The following is a 19,758-nucleotide window of genomic DNA, read 5'->3' on the forward strand; positions in this document are numbered from 1 at the left end:
TGGCTTGACTTAGACTCATATGCACATCTTAATTGTTCACAATCACTCAGATAGGATTGACACCTCTTATACTGCAACTGCATAAGGGGAATTGAAACACCCTGACTTCTATTCATTCCATACATCATTCATTCATACACCACAAAGAAAGTCAGTTTCATGATCTAAGCAAAAAGTAGAAAAATCCCAAAAGGTCAAAAACTAAGTTTATGAGATATTTTCTCTCTAAAGTGACTTGTGTGCGGCCATAGAGTACAATAGGCTTATATAGGAAGGAAGGGGAGCCCTAGAATGGCTAGAAGACAAAATAGGAAGGCGGCTCGGACAACTCGACCATGTGCTCGGTCGAGTGCATGGTCGAGCGACCTCTTCTTCTGCTTCTTCTAAATGGTCGAGTCCCTCTCCTCACACGGTCGAGTGTCTGGTCGAGTGTGGTGGTCGAGTGGACTTCCGGACCTTGGTTCTCTTCTGCTCTAGCTCCTTTGTCTGCTTCTCTTGATAGCTCCACTCTCCTTCGACACTTCTCCATGCTCCTTTGGGTCCTAAATCACCTGATTATACAAGAAACAATGCAATGCAATCATGCTCTAATGCATAAACAGTCCTAAAATTATTCAATAATGGCTAAACAAACTAGTAAATGATGCAAAAGATGCAAATAAACTAAGAAAAAACAAGGTGAAATATATGAACATCAACACCCCCTAACTTAGTCTTTGCTTGCCCTCAAGCAAATAAATAAGACATAAGTAGAGAAGTGAGGTTTCAAAGTGGGATCTCAGCACCTAAAGCTTGATAATAAACTAGCTAGAATCAATGTCCAAGTTACTAGTACTATGATGCAAGATGAATGAGCTATACTTAAAGATTTTAGACAAGCCTTTCACAACCTTAACTGATTCAAGCCTTAGACTTCCACATGCATTCAAATCAGTCATTTCTTTTAACATTCATTAAGCTAGAACATGAATCAGATTATGCAATGTCTAAACTCATTTGGCTTGGCAATAAGGGTTTAGAGACAAAAATGGTCTCTCTTTTGAGTGGGGCTTATCAATAACAAGGATATTCTCACAAAATGTGGATTGAGCTTTAGAAGTAGGCTAAAGGTAAGAACACTTAGACACATACAAGAACAGAACCTTGTCTACCTAAAGGTACCCAAAGGATTTGTTCCTAACAATCTAATCTCAATGTCCTAATTCTACCATTTAGCTTCATCTTTTCTCTTTTGCCCTTTTTCTCTTTTGTTTTTCAGTCCTAGGAGAGGTTTTTTACTGATCTCTCTAGTGGAATGGGAGTTTCTTTCTTAAATGCTAAGGTTCTCTTTCTTACTTGTTTCCCAAGTCATAAAGCCTTTTTACTAGACTCTTCTTTTCTTTCTTTCTTTTCTTTGACCAGAACCTTATTTGAAACTTTTACTACACCCTATTCTTTCACTTAGAGTTTGAATTTACTTTAAACGACTTCCCTCCTAAGGACTTTTGCCCTTTTCTTCCTCTTTTCACACTTTTCTTTTCTTTTTGAACACACCAAGTCCCAAACCCAGAATTTAAATCACCTAGTCCTATCTAGTTTGAAAAATGCAAACTAGAACTACACAAGGTTTTATTCTTGTCAGCTCAAACCTAACACTTTCTACCAAGCTCAATCCCAAAATAGGACTCACACACACAAGAATAAACATGGCTTGAAGGAAAGGTTAGTTAAGGGTAGGGGAAACTAATTCAATGATGAAATCGGTTACTTGGATCAACAAGAGTGATAAAAAGGGGTAAGATGATCCAAATATGTATAAAGTATCTATGAGTGTAAAACATTGCACAAAGTGATAATTAACCATAGGGCCTGTAGGAGCTGGAAAACCATAGGGGGTTCTGGGCAGGTACTCGGCCGAGTGCATTGGAGGTGCTCGGTCGAGTGGGTGCTCGAGTGTACCAGTCGAGTTCCTTGGAAACTGTTGTTCTATGCGGACTGGACCTCTTTCCCTCTGAATTGGCTCATGCAGCGAGGCTCTTGCTGGTACCACCGGATTTTCAGCTCTAGACAATTCTCTAGTTGAGCTACTCCTCCTCAAAGGTCTAGATGGTGTTGGTGATGAATGTCCACTTTTCAATTCAACAATCTCTCTCTTCATACCCTTGATGGACTTGGACATTTTCACCATCTTCTTCTTCAGCTTGTCCACAGCCTTACCATGCCACTTGTTCCACTTTTGGAGAAGTGTCAACCTCTTGCTAGTCTATCTCACTCCTCTACTATCTCTTGGACTTGGCTCATAATCTTCAAAATAAAATTGCTCTTCCCCTCAGCCGGCTCCACATCTCCAGCTTGATCTTCTCTTACTTGGGTTGTACAATCAAACAAAAACTCAGCAGCCGGCCAAAAGTCAATGTTTAGCCCTTCTCTTATGGTGGTGAGTGCTTGATTAGGTAGAACAAGCTGAGTCTTCCCCACTGTTGGATGCTCAAAGTTGAAAATGTGCTTCCCATAGTGCATCTCCTTGGCTAGAATGAGAGTGGAGGTGAGGTATTGGGTGTCAAACCATCTTGGTTTGGCCTTCTCTCCTTGAAGTGGTACATTGGCAGCTACTAGGATTGGAGTGTTGATGCCTCCAATGGTTAGAACTCCAGTTGAGTTCCTCTTGTGTAGCTTGCTCACCCAGCTTCTATAATAAGTAAATTGGTCAATGAGGACCATAGCCAAATCAGTTTTCACACTGCTCCCAAGAATGATTGTTCCATCTCTTGTTTGTGTGATGATGACATAGTGTGCTGCATCAATCATCCTAAGTTCTCCCTCATTCAGATTTCCAGTTTCCTTCCTAGCAAAGAATGTGTTTGCTAAGACCTTGTGGAAGTACCTTAGGACTGGACTCCTTATCTTTGAACTCTTGGTCTTAGAAGAAGAGTAGAGCTTGTTATCTCCAATTGTTTCCCGAACAGCAATGAGTTCTTCCTTGGGTATGACCATATTCTCTTCACTTCCAACTTCAAACCCATAGATTGTGGCTAGCTGCTTGAGTGACAACTCATACTTCTTGCACTTGATGGTTAAATCAATGTAACCAGCTCCCATCTCTTTGTCCATCCTTTTGAAGAGGTGCAACTTGATGGTGGCCAATAATTCACACCTCTCTTCTCTATACCCCTCCATGCACAATCCCATGAATTTGCTTAGATTGCATTCCTCAAAGAGAAACTCAACATCTTCAGCAATACCCAGCTTCTCCATGGTTTCCTTCTGTGGATATCTTGTTCCTTGGAAGCTCATCTTCATGAAGGCTTAATAGAGTTGGCTAGGAGCTAGGCCACCAGATTCTTCTTCTACCTCTTCTTGTTCCTCACTCTCACTCTCTTGTTGTTGGGCCTCTTCAGCTGGCCTCTTCCCTTTTGCCTTGTTTCCTCTTATATGCTCTTCAAGAGTGAACTCCATCTCCTGATCACACTCAGTTCTCTCTGGATCTTCCTCAGCAGGTTGGTCTTTCTTCTTGATATGCCACTCGACCCTCTACTCGAACAGGCACTCGGTCGTTTGCCTCCTCTAGTTTGTGGTCGAGTTCGTTCACCAGTTTCTCTTTCTGAAACCATCAGTGCATCACGACAATCCATGAAACGATCATAAGCTTTCTTGCCTTCAGCTTCACGAATAGCAGCTTGTTGTGATGTTTCTTTGAACCATGAAGACATTTTGAAAGAAAACTGAAAGGAATAGACTCAAAGCTCAAAGTTAATAGGTTAGTAACCTAAAAACCAAAAGAACTAAGCTTCAACAAGAAGATGAAACTTGAGAGAGATTTTTAAGCTAGATTTTGATTGTTTTAAGCAAATGAGAGAGTGTGAGTAGCCTAGAATTGAGTTCATCTCTTTGTAAAGAGGCTAAGGGAACAAAGAGACAATGGTGGAGCGTCCATACCATTCAAATTTGAATTGGGAATCTTTGACTCACTTTTGCTGCCACTCGACCCCATGTGGTCGATTGTTTGACCAAAATTTGAAATTTGAACTTGTCTCTTCCTCCACACGATCATGCAAGAGAAATTTGAACCGAGTGGGCTTGGGCTTCCATGTGCTCGATCGAGTACCTCTCGTGGGCTGGTCGAGTGGCCTCAAAAATCCATTTCTCTAAGTCCAATTCTTCTCAAACCCATCTATACTCTCATATAAAATCCTGTCCAACACAAACATAAAAGAAAAACATCAAAAACACAAGGAAAATTAAACTTATGTACAATGATACCTTAGGGACTTCCTCCCTAGTGAGCTTGTTTAAAGTCACTAAGCTTGACTTTTTGTGCCTTTTCAGGCTTGGTTGGGAGACCAAGGAGGTGATGAGATCGTCCTTGGTACAACTTGATCATTGTGAAGCTGATTCTTTATAACTTCACCCTTTGAATTTGAACCATGTTTCTTCTTAAGCTTGAATCTTGGTCCTGCCTTCTTCAAAGACTTCTTGTTGAGTTGCACTTGAAGATCCTTCACTAGATCAGCCAACTCCTTAACTGAACCCTTGAGCTTTTCAACTGATTCCTCATGAGATGAGACTTTGGCTTTTGGAGCTTCTACTCCACTTGAGACCTCATGATCTCTCTTGTCTTTAAGAACAAAAGGTTGACCTCTAGTGGGAAAGTTGGTTGGGTTATTGATATCAAATCTCATGGTTAAACCCTCAACTATGTTCAAGCTTATCAGCCCTTCCTTAACATCAATAACAGCTCCAGCAGTGGCTAGGAATGGTCTTCCTAGAATGATAGGATCTTCTAGCTCCTTATCTATATCTATAACTGATAACAGGATTTTCACCCAGGGTATCAATTCCCTATGCAGTTGTAGTACAAAGGGTTATCAATCCAAATGGTTGTTATGCTAGCAAATGAGATATGATCAGAACTATGCAAGTCAAGCCAAGCAATCAATGGTTTGATCTAACAATCCTAAAATAAACAAAAGAAAGCAAATAAACAAGAACCACACGACCTAAGCACTCGATGCAAACATTCGAGTACAGGATCGGGTGGGGTGATTGAGTAAACAAGATGAGTATGAACAACTCGAAGGTGTACTCGAAGTAGGTGATCGTGTACCTGTTCAGGTAAGTGATCGAGTTATGAATAAAAAGGTAAACAATTAAAATGCGAAAGCTCCTAAGGATGGGGTAATCGACTCCTAAGTGTTCCTGACCAGTATGAATGTCCTACATGCCTCAAGCAAATATTCCCTAGACAATAAATCTCTAAAATCTTGTTAAAACACTCTCATGATAGAAACAATCAACCTTGATCACTCCCCTACCCAACTCTCGTTGGAGAAACATGACCAAGCAGGCAATACAAACTGAATCATTATTGTCAATAAACTCCTTACACATCTAATCTCTTAGGCTAAGTGAGTAAATCTCTATCATTGATTGATTCAAGCATTTCATCTACACTTCTCGATGGTAAAACACCCTAGATCTAATCTCAACCTCTCGGTCTGTTGATAGCATTAAGAACACCAATCTAGAAGGGAATTTATAAAACATAAACAACCAAGCTAAGACATCCTAACCGATCAAGAACATAAAATTTTCTATCCTATCCCTAGAAACTTTGTTTCACTACTCAGATCTCATAGCATAAAACACAAAAGCATAGATAAACGAAAATTGCATTGTATTGAAAATAGAGTAAAGAGGAAGAGTATAGAATCAAAAATGCAAAAGAAAATAACAAAATGAATCCTAACAAAGTGAAAAAAGTGTTTGAGTCGTTGAAGATCTCTCTCATCTGCTCTCGCTCTCTGGTTTGAGTGCCTACGAGAGGAAGAAGAGGGGGGGTTTATATATGGAAACCCTTTAACCCTAGCAGCCCAATCCTGCCCGAGGGTCTGTTCGAGGCGGTGCTCGAAGATGTGGTCGGGTAACTCCTCGGATAGGTCCTCGGGTTGTTCTTCCTGCCCTTGGATCCTCTTCGATTGGGTTGAGGTCCGGACTGTTCTTCCTGCTCCATAGCTCCTTCGGGTACATACTCAGAGTTGACCTTGTTTCCTCCCATTTTAGGCTCTAAAGCACATGTTTTCATCCAAAATATGCAAATACAAGAATGCAACACCCTAAATGGCCTAAATGTGAATTCCTACAGTTAATGACCTAAAAATGCTAAGGTTAGGGTAAAAACAATACAAAATATTGACAAAAAGGGATGCTTAAAACATGTAAATTAGAGAGTTATCAGACCCCCAAACTTAAATGTTGCTAGTCCTCTAGCAAGGAAGTAGGAGGAAGAGGTTAAAAATGGGACTCATAACCTTATAAGCTAAGCGAAGGATTCAAGCTATAGTCCTTAAAGATAGTTTAATGGTGCTAAGATCAATCAACATACTTACAAATATTTTTCTATACTTATCACCATGCATCGATCTAGTTCATCCTTCAACTAAAAATAAAGAGTTGCGATTCCAAAGAACATCTCTTTCACATTCATTAAGGTATTTGGCGAATTCTTGCAAATGGAAGGTGAATCAAGCTCAATCGGTTTCAAGGGTAAGGCTTTCTGGTAGGGTGATTTCGAACAATATCCTTGGATGGTTTTCTCTCAAAAGAAGGAATGCTAGACAGTTGAGAAAACTATCTAAGATTGAGAACAATTAGGGCATACAAAGCTTAACTCTTGATAATCTACCCTTTTCTCACTCACTTTTTTTTTTTTTTTTATCAAACCCCCTAGAATAAAATTACTCACATACTTGATTTTAACTCCCCCCCCCCTCCCCCATTTTTTTATAATCCCTCAGGTCTAAACTTTAAACATCTAGCTCTTCTCTTTTTTTTTTTTTTTTTTTTTTCTTTGCTTAACTCCTAATAATATTCCTATATATATATAAATTTTTTTTCTTTTCTAGGAGACTATAGCAAGATCTTTTTCTCTTCTCTTTTTTCTTTACTTAGAGACTTAGAGCTAATTGCATCGAACCTTAGGGACTTTCTTCTTTAATTTCTCTTTTATTCCTCAACCCAACCACAAATGATCATGCTAACCACCTATCTTTCAAAACCGATTCTATTAGCTAGTCCAAATGATTCTAAACTTAGCTAAAACAAGAGCCAGTTCTTTGTCGTTCTCAATACTCTCAAGATTTCACAACCTATAGCACAATGAAAAGGTCTCACTCAACAATTTACAACAAGGTTTGAAAGAAAGGTTTGGGTTCAAGGGTAGGAAAAACAAATCGGGTTAAATGAAAAGATTGGTAAAAATAGAGTGTTAACCCGAGCTTAGAGTTACCATGAGCAGGTATTCAAATTCCATAAGCAAGACAATTTAAGTTCTGGTTAAGTCCAATAAGATAGAGATGATGCAATGTTCAAGCAAATTTCACACAAGTGGAGGGATTAAGAGCTATAGCTTCAATCCTAAGGTTTGGCTTTAAACAAGGTAGTTTTAATCATTGTCCCCTAAAATGCATGTGCAACAATCCTATATGAAGCAATCTATACTCAATCCTAATATGGAAATGCAACTACATGAACACTCTTGTTTTTTTTTTAGTTTAAAATTTTCAACTTTTTTTGGGTTTTTTATGCAAATAGATGCAGACTCAAATGAACAAAACTATTATGCAAAAATTTGAAATAAGAAAATAAAACACAATGTTATGTACATTCTCGGACCCTCCCCCAAACTTAAATTACACAGTCCCTTGTGTAAATAAAACTCTGAAAAAGAAATCTGAGAATCACATAAAATGAAACAAAATAAAATGCAATGGTATAAACAATGGTTTCGATGAAAGTGGTACCTCATGGGTTGGTGAAGAAAGAGGTTGTGGCAGCCTCCATGCTCGCCAAGGTGTAGCCAGGGTCGTCACCGGCTTCAGCAGGTGCCCGGATTCGCTCATCAGAGAGCTCGGTTATGCGCACGGACGACCTGCTTGGACCAGCATCCGAGGGGTTGATCGGGTAAGGCATCGGGAAGGGTAAGAACATTGAGGAGAGAAAATACTTAAAAATGAAAGTTATACTTACAACTCTGCCGTTAGGAATTCCTCCCAAGAGAGCTTGTTTATAGTAACTAAGCTTGACTTTTGACTCTTATCAGACTGGTGCGAGATCAGTGAGATACAGAGATGAACCCACCTCTGTGCTCTCATTTGCCATGTATTTCTTCACTCTCTGCCTGTTAACGGTAAACTCAGTTCCATCTTTCCCGATAAAGTCACTGCTCCATAGGGCATAACTTCTTTAATTACGAAGGGTCCTGACCATCTCGACTTGAGCTTCCCGGGGAACAGTCGAAGCTTCAAGTTGAATAGAAGGACTTTGTCTCCAGCTCTTAAATCCTTGTGTTGGATCTTTTTTTCATGAAAGGTTTTGGTTCGTTCCTTGTAGATCTTCGAATTATCATAAGCCTCCAACCGTATTTCATCAAGTTCGTGGAGATCCATTGCTCTTCTTTCTTGAGCAGTTTTTATATCCAAATTCAGGAGTTTGGTCGCCTAGATCGCTTAATATTCTACCTCAACTGGCAGGTGACAGTTTTTCCCATAAAGAAGTTGGAAAGGTGTTCGCCCAATCGGTGTTTTGTAAGCTGTCTTGTAGGCCTATAACGCATCATCTAGCTTGAATGCCCAATCTTTTTTTGTGATTCCCACGATCCTAGCCAATATCGCCTTGATCTGTTTATTGCTTACCTCCACTTTTCCGCTGCTTTGTGGGTGGTAAGCTGTTGCGACTTTATGCTTGACTCTGTGCTTCCTTAACAAGCCATCGAAAACTCTGTTAATGAAGTGGGTTCCTCCATCACTGGTCACTACTCTTTGAATTCCAAATCTCGGGAAAATGATGTTTTTGAACATCTTCATTATGACCTTGTGATCATTTGTCGGGCTGGCAATTGCTTCGACCCATTTTGAGACATAGTCGACGGCCACCAGGATGTACAAGTTTCTATTTGAGGGTGGGTTGAAAGGTCCCATGAAATCTATTCCCCAAACGTCGAAAACTTTGACTTCTAAGATCGGCTGTTGAGGCATTTCATTCCTCCTACCGATGTTGCCCATTTTCTGGCATGGGTCACACTTTGTTATGAAGAGTTGTGCGTCTTTGAACATGGTTGGCCACCAAAGACCAGCTTGAAGTATGTTTTGGACGGTTTTGAAGGTAGCAAAATGACCTCCGTAAGTGGAACCATGACAGTGCTCTAGTACCCCTCAGACTTCTTCCTCTGTTATACATTGTCTGAATAGGCCATCTGTCCCTTTTTGTACAAAAAAGTGATGTTCATATATTTTACCCTGTTTTCCCTTAATATATTCACATCTTTTGACTCTTTTGCTATCCTTTTTGACCATTATTGCATAGTTTTAGGATTTTTCATGCATTAGAGTATAGTTGCATTGCATTTGCATCTTTTCTTGCATAAACATGTTATTTTGGAGCCTAAGGAGCATGGAAGCAATGCTGAAGAGGAGAAAGCAAGAGAGTTAGAGCTGAAGAACCAAGGTCCAGAGTTCCACTCGACCGCCCACTCGACCAGACACTCGACCGTGTGCGGAGAAGGACTCGACCGAGTGGAGGGAACAGAAGAAAAGCCAACTCGACCGGTCACTCGACTAAGCACCTGGTCGAGCTGACCGAGCCGCCTAGCTATTTTGTCTTCTAGCATTTTTAGGGCTTCCACTCCTTTTTCTATATAAGGACTTGTACCCTGCAGCCACCAAGGAGTCCAGTTTTTTTAGATATTCTCCAACCTAGTATTTACCCTTTTGGGAATTTATGCTCTTTGCACTTTTATTTTCTTAGATCTCTCATCTACTTTTAAAGGAAAACAAGAGATTCCTTGATATTTGTTGGTTTCATAACTTTCAAAATATTAAGAATTCGAGTTTGATTCCTTCTTTAATATTGTAGATCTCTGTTTCATCTATCTAATCATGCAAGTTTTGTTATTTTCTGGGTTTATGACTTTGGTCATCATGTTTAGCATTTGTGAGTAGTTGCTTAGGATCTTGAGGATGGGTTAGGATGGATTGTCGTTGAGGTTTGTTTAGCTAGGTCAAGCTTGATTGTTATAGATCTCTTTTAGGCTAAATGTACTCTATGCTGATCCTATAACCGAGAGGGTAGGGTTTGATTTTAAGCTTCTTAGCATCACACCAATGTCTAGGTTGCAAGATAAGGCTAGATCTATAGATTATCATTAGGCATGCTAAGAGATTAGATGTCTTGTTTGATTTTTGACATAAATGATCTGTTGCTTAATGCTTGCTTTTATAAGTTCTTTGCTTTGTGAGAACAAGTCTAGAAATATATGAGTTTGATTGTTTTTGCCATGAGAGTGGATTAACATGTTCTAGGAGATCATTGTCTAGAGATTAGCCCAAGTTGATTGAGATTTGTTGACCAAGTTAGATGACCTTAATCATTAGTCCAGCCCATAAATCCCTCCTCAAGACCTTCCTTGTCTATTGATTTCTTAGTCTAAATCTTGTTGCTTGGTCGTTGTTTGATTTACTTTTGTCTTGCTCTGTTTTGTTTGCATTGCTCTGTTTCTCGCATTTGTCCGACTCGACCCTGTACTCGATCGCACACTCGATCGAGTGCTTTCTCGAGCTCATCCCCAGAATTCTTGTTTATGCTTTGTGTTTGTCCTGTTTCATTTTAGTTGCTTTTCTGTTACATTCATTTAGTTTCCTGTTCATTACTTGCCTTGCATTAGTTTATTACTTGCATTACTATAGTTTCTATTTCTGTTTCATTGCATTGTTGTTTAGATCATCATGTTCTCTTTACTTTTAACATCTAGTTTTATAAGCTTTTACATTCTGCATTTTACATTCATCATTAGGTTGTTAGTGACAAACATCCTTTATAATTTGCTCAACTTAGATAAATGTGCATGTCCTGATTGCTTGCATCTCACTCAGATTTGAATTGACACCGTTTATACTGCAACATCATAAAGGGAATTGAAACCCATTGCTTTCTACCCATTCATTCATATCATCATCTCATATCATTCACCAATCATCACCACCACAAGAAATACCAAGTTTCAATTTGGCGTCGTTGCCACTTTTGAGTGTTTGTTTGTGACATTTAGGATCCACATAAGTCTAAGATTGAGTTCGGTATCTACTTTGTTCATTACTAATCTCGAATTCTTCCTCTGCTTGTATGTGTTGCGTTTCAGGCACCACTCGACCTTCAACTCAACCACCACTCGACCGAGTGAGTAATCGAGTACTTGATCAAGCCAAGTCCCGGATACAAATAGACCTCACTTCCCAGTCGACTCGACCATCAACTCGAGCATGTGCTCGACCGAGTACCTCTCCAAGTGGGCGATCGGGTTTGTTAATGCAAACAAGGTCTCAGGATAATCACAATCTCCAAAAGCTTCTTGACAACATCAACAGGCTACCTAGAGGTTTAAGACATCAGAGAAGAAGAGTAGTGCAAGAACAAGAGGATCAAGTAATCATGGAGCAACAAGATAACCATGATCAAAGAGATAGACACATTGGTGCTGGGGATGCACCAAACACACATAACCAAAGAGCTGGTATTGTGCCTCCTGCTGTTGCTAATAATAATTATGAGATCAAGAGTGGATTGATCTCTATGATTCAAGCCAACAAATTCCATGGGTTGCCAATGGAGGATCCCCTAGACCACCTTGATGAGTTTGACAGGATTTGTGGACTCACTAAAATCAATGGTGTGAGTGAAGATGGCTTCAAGTTAAGGCTATTCCCATTTTCCCTTGGATACAAAGCTCATCTCTAGGAGAAGACTCTTCCTACTGGAGCAATAACCACATGGGATGCTTGCAAGAAAGCTTTTCTAGCCAAGTTCTTCTCCAATGCAAGAACTGCTAGGTTGAGGAATGAGATTTCTTGTTTTGCTCCAAGGAATAATGAAACCTTTTGTGACCCATGAGAGAGATTCAAAGGTTTCCAAACTCAATGTCCTCACCATGGTTTCAGCAATGAGTCCTTGCTCAGTACCTTGTATAGAGGAGTCCTACCTAAGATAAGAATGCTTCTTGATACAGCCTCCAATGGAAATTTCCTCAACAAGAATGTGGAAGAAGGCTGGGAGTTGGTTGAAAATCTTGCTCAATCAGATGGGAACTATAATGAGGACTATGACAGAACAGTAAGGTTCACCTCCAGTGATCAAGAGGAAAAGTATAAGGACTTGAAGGCAGTTAATGAGAAGTTGGACAAGATTCTCCTAAGCCAGCAAAAAGCCATTCATTTCATTGGTGAAGAAGAGGTTCCAGTTCAAGAAGGAGATGCAGAGTTTGCTGAGTTGTGCTACATACAAAATCAAGGAGGATTCAAAGGTTACAACCAAGGAGGATTCAAGAACAACAATCTCTCCTATAGAAGCACTAATGTGGCCAATCCTCAAGATCAAGTCTACCCAACTCAAGAACCTCAACAGCCTCAACAGCAACACAAATATGTACCCAAGCAGCAACATCAAGTGTTCCAGCCCCAATTGTGTCCCCCACCAGGGTTTCAAACTAACCAAGGCCAAGAACCAGATTTGAGAGCTATGATGCAACAAATGTTGATTGGGCAAGCCAATGGAAAGATGGAAGAGGCAAAGCAGTTTGCTGAGTTGAACCAGCGGTTAACATCCCAGTATAATGATCTCAACATGAAGTTTGAAGGTCTCAACTCTAAAGTGAAGTATATGGAGAGCAACCTTACTTCTACTTCAGCTCCTAAGCCTAACCAACTCCCTGGAAAAGCTGTTCAAAACCCAAGGGAGTTCACTGCTAAGGCCATTCATGTCTATGAAGAAGAAGACACTGAGGACAGTGAAATTCAAGCTACGGAGGATTGGTCATTTCTTGAAGCCCAAAGTGAAGATTGTGCAAAGCAAATTGAATCCGGCATTTCACTCGACCATGTGCTCGAACCAGCACTCGACCGAGTGTCAGCTCGAGTGGTCGATCGAGTTGAAGGATCAGAAGCTGTCAAGCCTGCTAAGTACATTCCTCTTGCTTACAAACCGCCTCTACCATTACCATGACATTTCAAGGCATAGAAGCTGAAGGAACTAAGGGAAATCATTGAGAGAAAGGAAATTATGGCTTTGCAACAAGAGGAAGTGAGGGCTTTGAAGGAAGAAGCTGTGATTGAGAAGAAGGAAGTGATGGCCATACAAGAAGTCATCATTGCTTACCAAAAAGAAGAGAGAGGACCTGCCTTGGAACAATATGATCCATATCCTCTCTATCAGGATTTTTTGCTTGAAATGTCAAAGAAGAGAGCCCATGCTCAAGACGAAAAGGACCTTAAAGAGCTTGAGGGAGTTGTCATCCCAATTAAACTTGAGGATCCAGGACCATTCTATCTGCCTTGCTCACTTAGCTATCTTCACTACAACCAGTGCTTATGTGACTTGGGAGCATCTATCAGTGTGATGCCTTACTCTATAGCACAAAAGCTTGGGCACACTGAATTCAAGTCTACCAACCTTCACATATGCCTAGCTGATGGGTCAAACAAAGATGTGGTTGGTAGGTTGGAAAACATTCCAGTCAAGATAGGGAAGGCAAGGATTCATACAGATTTTATGGTTCTAGAGATGGATAAGGAGCCTGAAGATCCTATCATTCTAGGGAGGCCATTCTTAGCCACTGTTGGAGCTGTTATAGATGTCAAGGAAGGTCTTGTAACCTTGAACATTTCTGAGGATTTAACCATGGAGTTTGACATCTATAACCCAACCAATCTGCCTACCATTGATGATCAACCTTTCACTATCAAGGACAAAGGAGGTCATGAGGTCTCAAGTGAAGTGGCAACTCCAAAGGCTAAGCTCTCTCTTCAAGAGGATTCAATGGAAAAGCTTAAGGGTTCTGTTCAAGAGTTGACTGAATTGGTGAAGGATCTCCAAATCAAGCTTAACAAGAGGTCTTTGAAGAAAGCAAGACCAAGGCTCAAGATTAAGAAGAAATATGGTTTGTGTGTTAAGGGTGAAGTGATCAAGGGTCAACTTCACATTGATCAAGTGGTACCAGGGAGGATTTCATCACCTCCTTGGTCTCTAAACCAAGCCTGAAAAGGCATCAAAAGTCAAGCTTAGTGACTTTAAACAAGCTCACTAGGGAGGAAGTCCCTAAGGTATCATTGTACATATGCTTTATTTTCCTTGTAGTTTTGATTTCTTTTCTTTTATGTTTGTGTTGGGCAGGCTTTTTAGTGAAAGTGTAGATGGGTATGGAGAGATTTGGACTTGGGGAAGTAGACTCGCGAGCCCACTCGACAGGCCCACGAGAGGTACTCGACCGAGTTATCAAGAAACTAAGGCCCACTCGATTCCCATTTCTCTTGAATGATCGAGTGGAGGGAGAAAAAGAAGAAAATTTTTTGAATTTCAAACTTTGGTCAAGGAGCTCGACCACTTGCAGTCGAGTGAGGGGTCGAGTGGCAGCAAAAAGCAGGTCAAAGATTCTCATTTCAAATTTGAATGGTATGGACGCTCCACCCTTGTCTCCTTTGCCCCTTAGCTTCTTTAAATATAGCTTGACTCGATTATATGCCTCTCACACTCTCATTTGCTTAAAACAGTTAAAATTAAGTTTAAAATCTCTCTCCAAGTTCATCTTTTTGCTCAAGGTTAGCTCTTTTAGTTTTTGGGTCACTAACCTATTAACTTTAAGCTTTGAGTCTATTCCTTTCAGTTCTATTTGAAAATGTCTTCAAAGATTACTAGGAAGCCTCGACAAGCGGCTGAAAGCTCCCTGGATCGTCGTGATGCTCGTCTTGAATCAAGAGGAGAAACTGGAAGAAGCACTCGACCCACCACTCGAGCAAGCACATGATCGAGTGGTGGTCCGAGTAGGCGGTTGAGTGAGGTTGCGAGAGAGAGGCATCAGTCAGCTGAGGAAGACCCTGAGCGAACTGAGAGTGAAGAAGAGATGGAGTTCACTCTTAGGGAGCACATTAGGAGACACAAGGCCAAGGGGAAGAGGCCAACAGTTGAGGTTGAACAAGAGGAGATTGAAAGTGAGAGTGAAGAAGAAGATGAAGAAGAAGAAGGAGAAGATGATGGTGAAGAAGAATCTTGTGGCTTAACTCAAAGGCAGCTTTATGAAGCCTTCTTGAGGATGCAGTTCTTGGGGACTAGATACCCACACAAGGAAACCATGGAGAAGCTAGGCATTGATGAAGATGTGGAATGTCTTTTTGAGAATTGCAACCTAAGCAAGTTCATGGGGCTTTGCATGGAAGGGTATAAAGAAGAAAGCTGTGAATTGTTAGCCACAATCAAGATGCATTGCTAGAGAAAGAAGGATAAGGAGTTTGGACCTGGTCATGTTGACTTCACTATCAAAGGGAGAAGGTATGAGCTTTCATTGAAAAAGATAGCCAATATATTTGGCTTTGAAGTTGGTAGTGAGAGGAGCATGGTCATACCAAGAGAAGAGCTCTATGCTATTTGGGAAACCATTGGAGACAACATCACATACTCATCCTCCAAGACCAAGAGTTCCAAGATAAGAAGCCCAGTCCTAAGGTACTTCCACAAGGCCTTAGCAAACACCTTCTTTGCTAGGAAGGAAACAGGAAATGTGAATGAGGGTGAGCTCAAGATGATTGATGTGGCACTCAATAGCATAATCCTTCAAGCAAAAAATGGAAGCATTATCCTTGGAAGCAGAGAGGGAACTGACCTTGCAAGGGTGCTCATTGACCACATGATATACTTGAGAAGTTGGGTAGGCAAATTGCACAACAAAGGATCAATGGGAGCCCTAACCATTGGAGGCATCATCATTCCATTACTACAAGCTTCTAAGGTGCCACTTAGAGGAAAGAAGTTCATGCCAAGATGGATTAATTCAAGCTACCTCACCTCCACCTTAATACTAGCCAAGGAAATCACCTTTTCAATTTTGAGCTTCCAACAATTGGAAAAATACAGCTTGTCCTACCAAATCAAGAGCTCACCACCATACAAGAAGGAGCAAATATTGACTTTTGGCCAGCTGATGAGTTCTTGTTTGATGGGACAACTCAAGTTAGAATTGATGAAGCTAGAGATGTAGAAATGGCTGATGGGGAAGAGCAGTTTTACTTTGAAGATTATGAGCCTAACCCAAGAGATAGTAGAGGAGTGAGAGAGACTAGCAAGAGGTTGACACTCCTACAAAAGTGGAACAAGTGGCATGGGAAGAAGTTTGAAAAGCTGAAGAAGAAGGTGGGCAATATGGTAAGTCCATCGAGGGCTTAAAGAAGGAGATTGCTGAATTGAAGAGTGCAAACTCATTTCCAAGCCATTCTAGCCCTTTGAGGAGGTGTAGCTCAACTAGAGCACTTTCAAGAGATGAAAACCTTGTGGAACCAGCTAGAGCTTCAATGTACGAGCCAATTCAGAGGAAGAGAAGTTCAAGTAGCCGAGAACAACAATTTTCGAGGCACTCGACCTGTTCACTCTTGCAGCCACTCGACCGAGCACCCCAGATGCACTCGGCCGAGTTCCAACCCAGAACTCCTTATGGCTTCCCAGCTTCAGCAGCATATCCAGGCAATCCAGGTTACCCTCCCTTCCCACCCCAATACTTCATGGATCCAGCACTCCTGCAGCAGTTCTACCAGCAGCAAGGTCAGCATTTTCCAACTCGGCATCCAACTCGACCCCCGCACTCGAACGAGTACCATTCGATGGCCATAGTCGAGTCGCCCCAATCTCCTTCTCCAAGTCAGCAACAAGACCCCAACTACACTTTGGAGAGCATGAATGAGGATGTGGATAGCTTCTTCCACAATCCATGAGGTAACACTATCACCTTCCTTGTAAATACCATTGCATGTCATATTGTGTTTTGTTTTAGTCTTCCTCCATCAAATTTCTTTCACACAGAGGACTGTGTGATTTAAGTTTGGGGGAGGGTTTGAGTGTTCATGTAGTTTGCATTGCATATTAGGATTTTGTTAGCATGTTTCATGAAGGACTGTTTAATATTTGCATTAGGGATCTATGATGAGTTTTGCCAAGGAAACAGTAGTAGGGGTGGTTAGCAAGACGTTCGAGCATCTGGTCGATGAAAGGCAGGGGAAAGTGATCTTTCCTTGAGGCTGCATTAAGCTTCCTATAATCAATACACATTCGATGACCTGTTATTATCCTAGTTAGAATCAGCTCATCTTTCTCGTTTTTGACAACGGTCATTCCACCTTTCTTTGGAACGTAATGCACTGGAGACACCCAAGTACTATCAGAGATGGGGTAGATAACTCCAGCATCGAGTAACTTCAGAATTTCCTTTTTCACCACTTCTTTCAGGTTCGGGTTTAGCCGACGCGCAGGCTCCACACTAGAATATGATTCGTCCTCTAGGTTTATCCAGTGGGTACAGAGATCAGGGGATATACCCTTGATATCATCTAGAGTGTAGCTTATTTCTCCTCTAAAATTTCTTAATTGAGTGCAAAGCAAATTGAGCTCTTTCTCGGGCAGGCTAGAATTGACTATAATTGGATAAGTTGAATTAGGTCCTAAGAAAACGTACCTTAGCCCAGACAGAAGAGGTTTGAGTTCTACTTTAGGCGCTTTTGATTCGGACCAATCATCAGTGGCTTATAATTGCGACTCGGAGTGGTGCTCGATCACCTTGCTCGGTGGACAACTGATTTTTTCAAGCTTCGGTTGTCAAACATCATCCTCTCCTTTTCAGCCTCCCCCGTGTCTTCACTTAACTCTGGTTCGATGATTTCCTGATAGGTATCGAGCAATTCCTTATAGAGCTCTGTTTCTTGCTGTATGAATCCCTCCTCGCTATCTTTTGTTAGCGCTGTTTGTAAACAATCTCTGGTTGTTACTTCCTCAAACGCCTCCTCACGCAGTTTTTCTAATTCCTCTATCCATAAGGTTTGCCCTGCGATTGTGGGCTTTTTCATAGTTTCCCGAATATCAAACTGCATTGTCAGGTCTTCCCCGAGCTTTAGGTCGATCTTACCGTTCCTCACATCTATCATTGCTCCTGCGGTGGCTAAGAATGGTCGTCCTAAGATAAGTGGATCCCTTGGTTCTACATCCATTTCCAAAACCACGAAGTCGGTTAGTACGTCTACTGACCTACCTTGACCGGAAAGTCTTCCAATACTCCACTTGGTAACCTTGTAGTTCGATCTGCCATAACTAGTTGGATGTCGGTGGGTTTGAATTGCTCAAATCCAAGACATTTGGCTACAGTTAAAGGCATTAAACTGACTGATGCCCCCAAGTCGCAGAGACATCTTCCGAACGTCAAATGTCCAATCAAGCAAGGTAATGTGAACAACCCTGGGTTGCTCAGTTTCTTAGGTGCAGTAGTCCTCTGGATTATAGCACTGCACTCGTGATTGAGTATGACCATTCCCTGAACTTGTTTGATTTGTTCCATCACCGCATCCTTCAGGAATTTCTTGTAAGGGAGTATCAGGGTGAAAACGTCCATTAGAGGCATGCGAAGCTCGAGTTCCTGCATATGTTTTTCGAACAATGCCTTGTGCTTCTCAAGAAGTTCTTTGTGAAACCGTCCAGGAAATGGCAAGGGTGGTTTGTAAGGTAGAGGGATAAATCGTCTCTCTTTCTGTTTCTCTCCTCCTGGTTTGTATGTAGGTAGTGGGCTTACAGGTATGTCCACCCGATCGTCTATCCAGGTGGTATGATCGGGTGTAGGCTCAGGTTTTTCTGTGGAATGGCTTTGTGGTTGAGTAGGAGTGGGCAATTTACGGAGATCCTCCCCATCCAGATAATTGCTGTCCGCAGGAATGTTTGGTGGTGCCTCCCGAGGTGGTAAGTTTCGTCCACTCCGTAGGGCTATTGCGAGCGTAGACACCTGAATTTTTGAAGTTGAAGCTGATTTATCTGTAAGCATCTGAATTCGAGAGCTCAAAGCATCAAACATGTTGTGTAGTTTTTGATAATTGGTCGATAGTCGTTCGGCGAGAGCATCAAATCTTGTATTAATTTGAATTGCATGTCTTCTGAGCTGACAGTACTTGGTGCATCATTGAGATCAAATCGAGGGAGGAGGAAGTGTGTAAAGTGGTTGAGGTGATAGTCTGGTAAATGGGGATGTAGGTTCTTTGCCCTTTGTTGTGACCTCTGTGATTATTGATGAAGTTCACTACCACCAACTGAACATTCTCCTCATCTTGTTGCAGAAACTGCTCTGACTCTGAGATGGCATGTACATGCTGCTGCTGGCTGAGGAGCTTATCCAATTTGTCATTGAGGGCTGTCATGTCTCCAGTAGATCGCAAAGTGCAATCATACTCCTCATTGTAGTGGCCATCAGATTGAGCCAAGTTCTCCACTAGATCCCAACCTTCATCGACATCCTTTTTGAGGAAGTTACCATTACTTGCGGTGTCCAGCAACATCTGTATCTTAGGGACAACACCTCGGTATAGTGTACTTAACAATGAAGCATTGTTGAATCCATGATGAGGGCATCTGCTAGTGTATCCCTTAAAACGTTCCCAAGCTTCACTAAACGTCTCATTGCTCTTCTGAACAAAGCTGGAGATATCATTTCGCAGCCTTGCAGTTCTGGAGTTGGAGAAGAATTTGGCTAGAAACGCCTTCTTGCATGCTTCCCAGGTGGTGATGGACTCCTTGGGGAGTGATTTCTCCCAGATGTGTGCTTTGTCTCCCAAAGAAAATGGGAAAAGCCGGAGTTTGAATCCATCTTCACTAACTCCATTTATCTTCGTTAGGCTATAGAGCCTATCAAACTCATCCAAATGGTCCAATGGGTTCTCCATT

The 19,758-nt window shown here is 41.4% G+C and overlaps 2 non-coding genes across 2 annotated transcripts; one reads left to right on the top strand and one right to left on the bottom strand.

Moving 5' to 3' along the window:
- Positions 1 to 11,856: 11,856 nt before the first annotated feature.
- On the bottom strand, positions 11,857 to 11,963 carry LOC147939993 (small nucleolar RNA R71). The gene has a single exon (XR_015564864.1). It is a non-coding gene; the product is annotated as a small nucleolar RNA R71 (small nucleolar RNA).
- A 7,465-nt stretch (positions 11,964 to 19,428) lies between these two features.
- Positions 19,429 to 19,535, top strand: LOC147939994 (small nucleolar RNA R71). Its single transcript, XR_015564836.1, has one exon. It is a non-coding gene; the product is annotated as a small nucleolar RNA R71 (small nucleolar RNA).
- Positions 19,536 to 19,758: the final 223 nt, after the last annotated feature.

Source organism: Camelina sativa, chromosome 8, assembly GCF_030686135.1.
Source record: "Camelina sativa cultivar CO46 ecotype springtype chromosome 8, ASM3068613v1".
In the NCBI taxonomy this organism is placed as follows: Eukaryota; Viridiplantae; Streptophyta; class Magnoliopsida; order Brassicales; family Brassicaceae; genus Camelina; species Camelina sativa.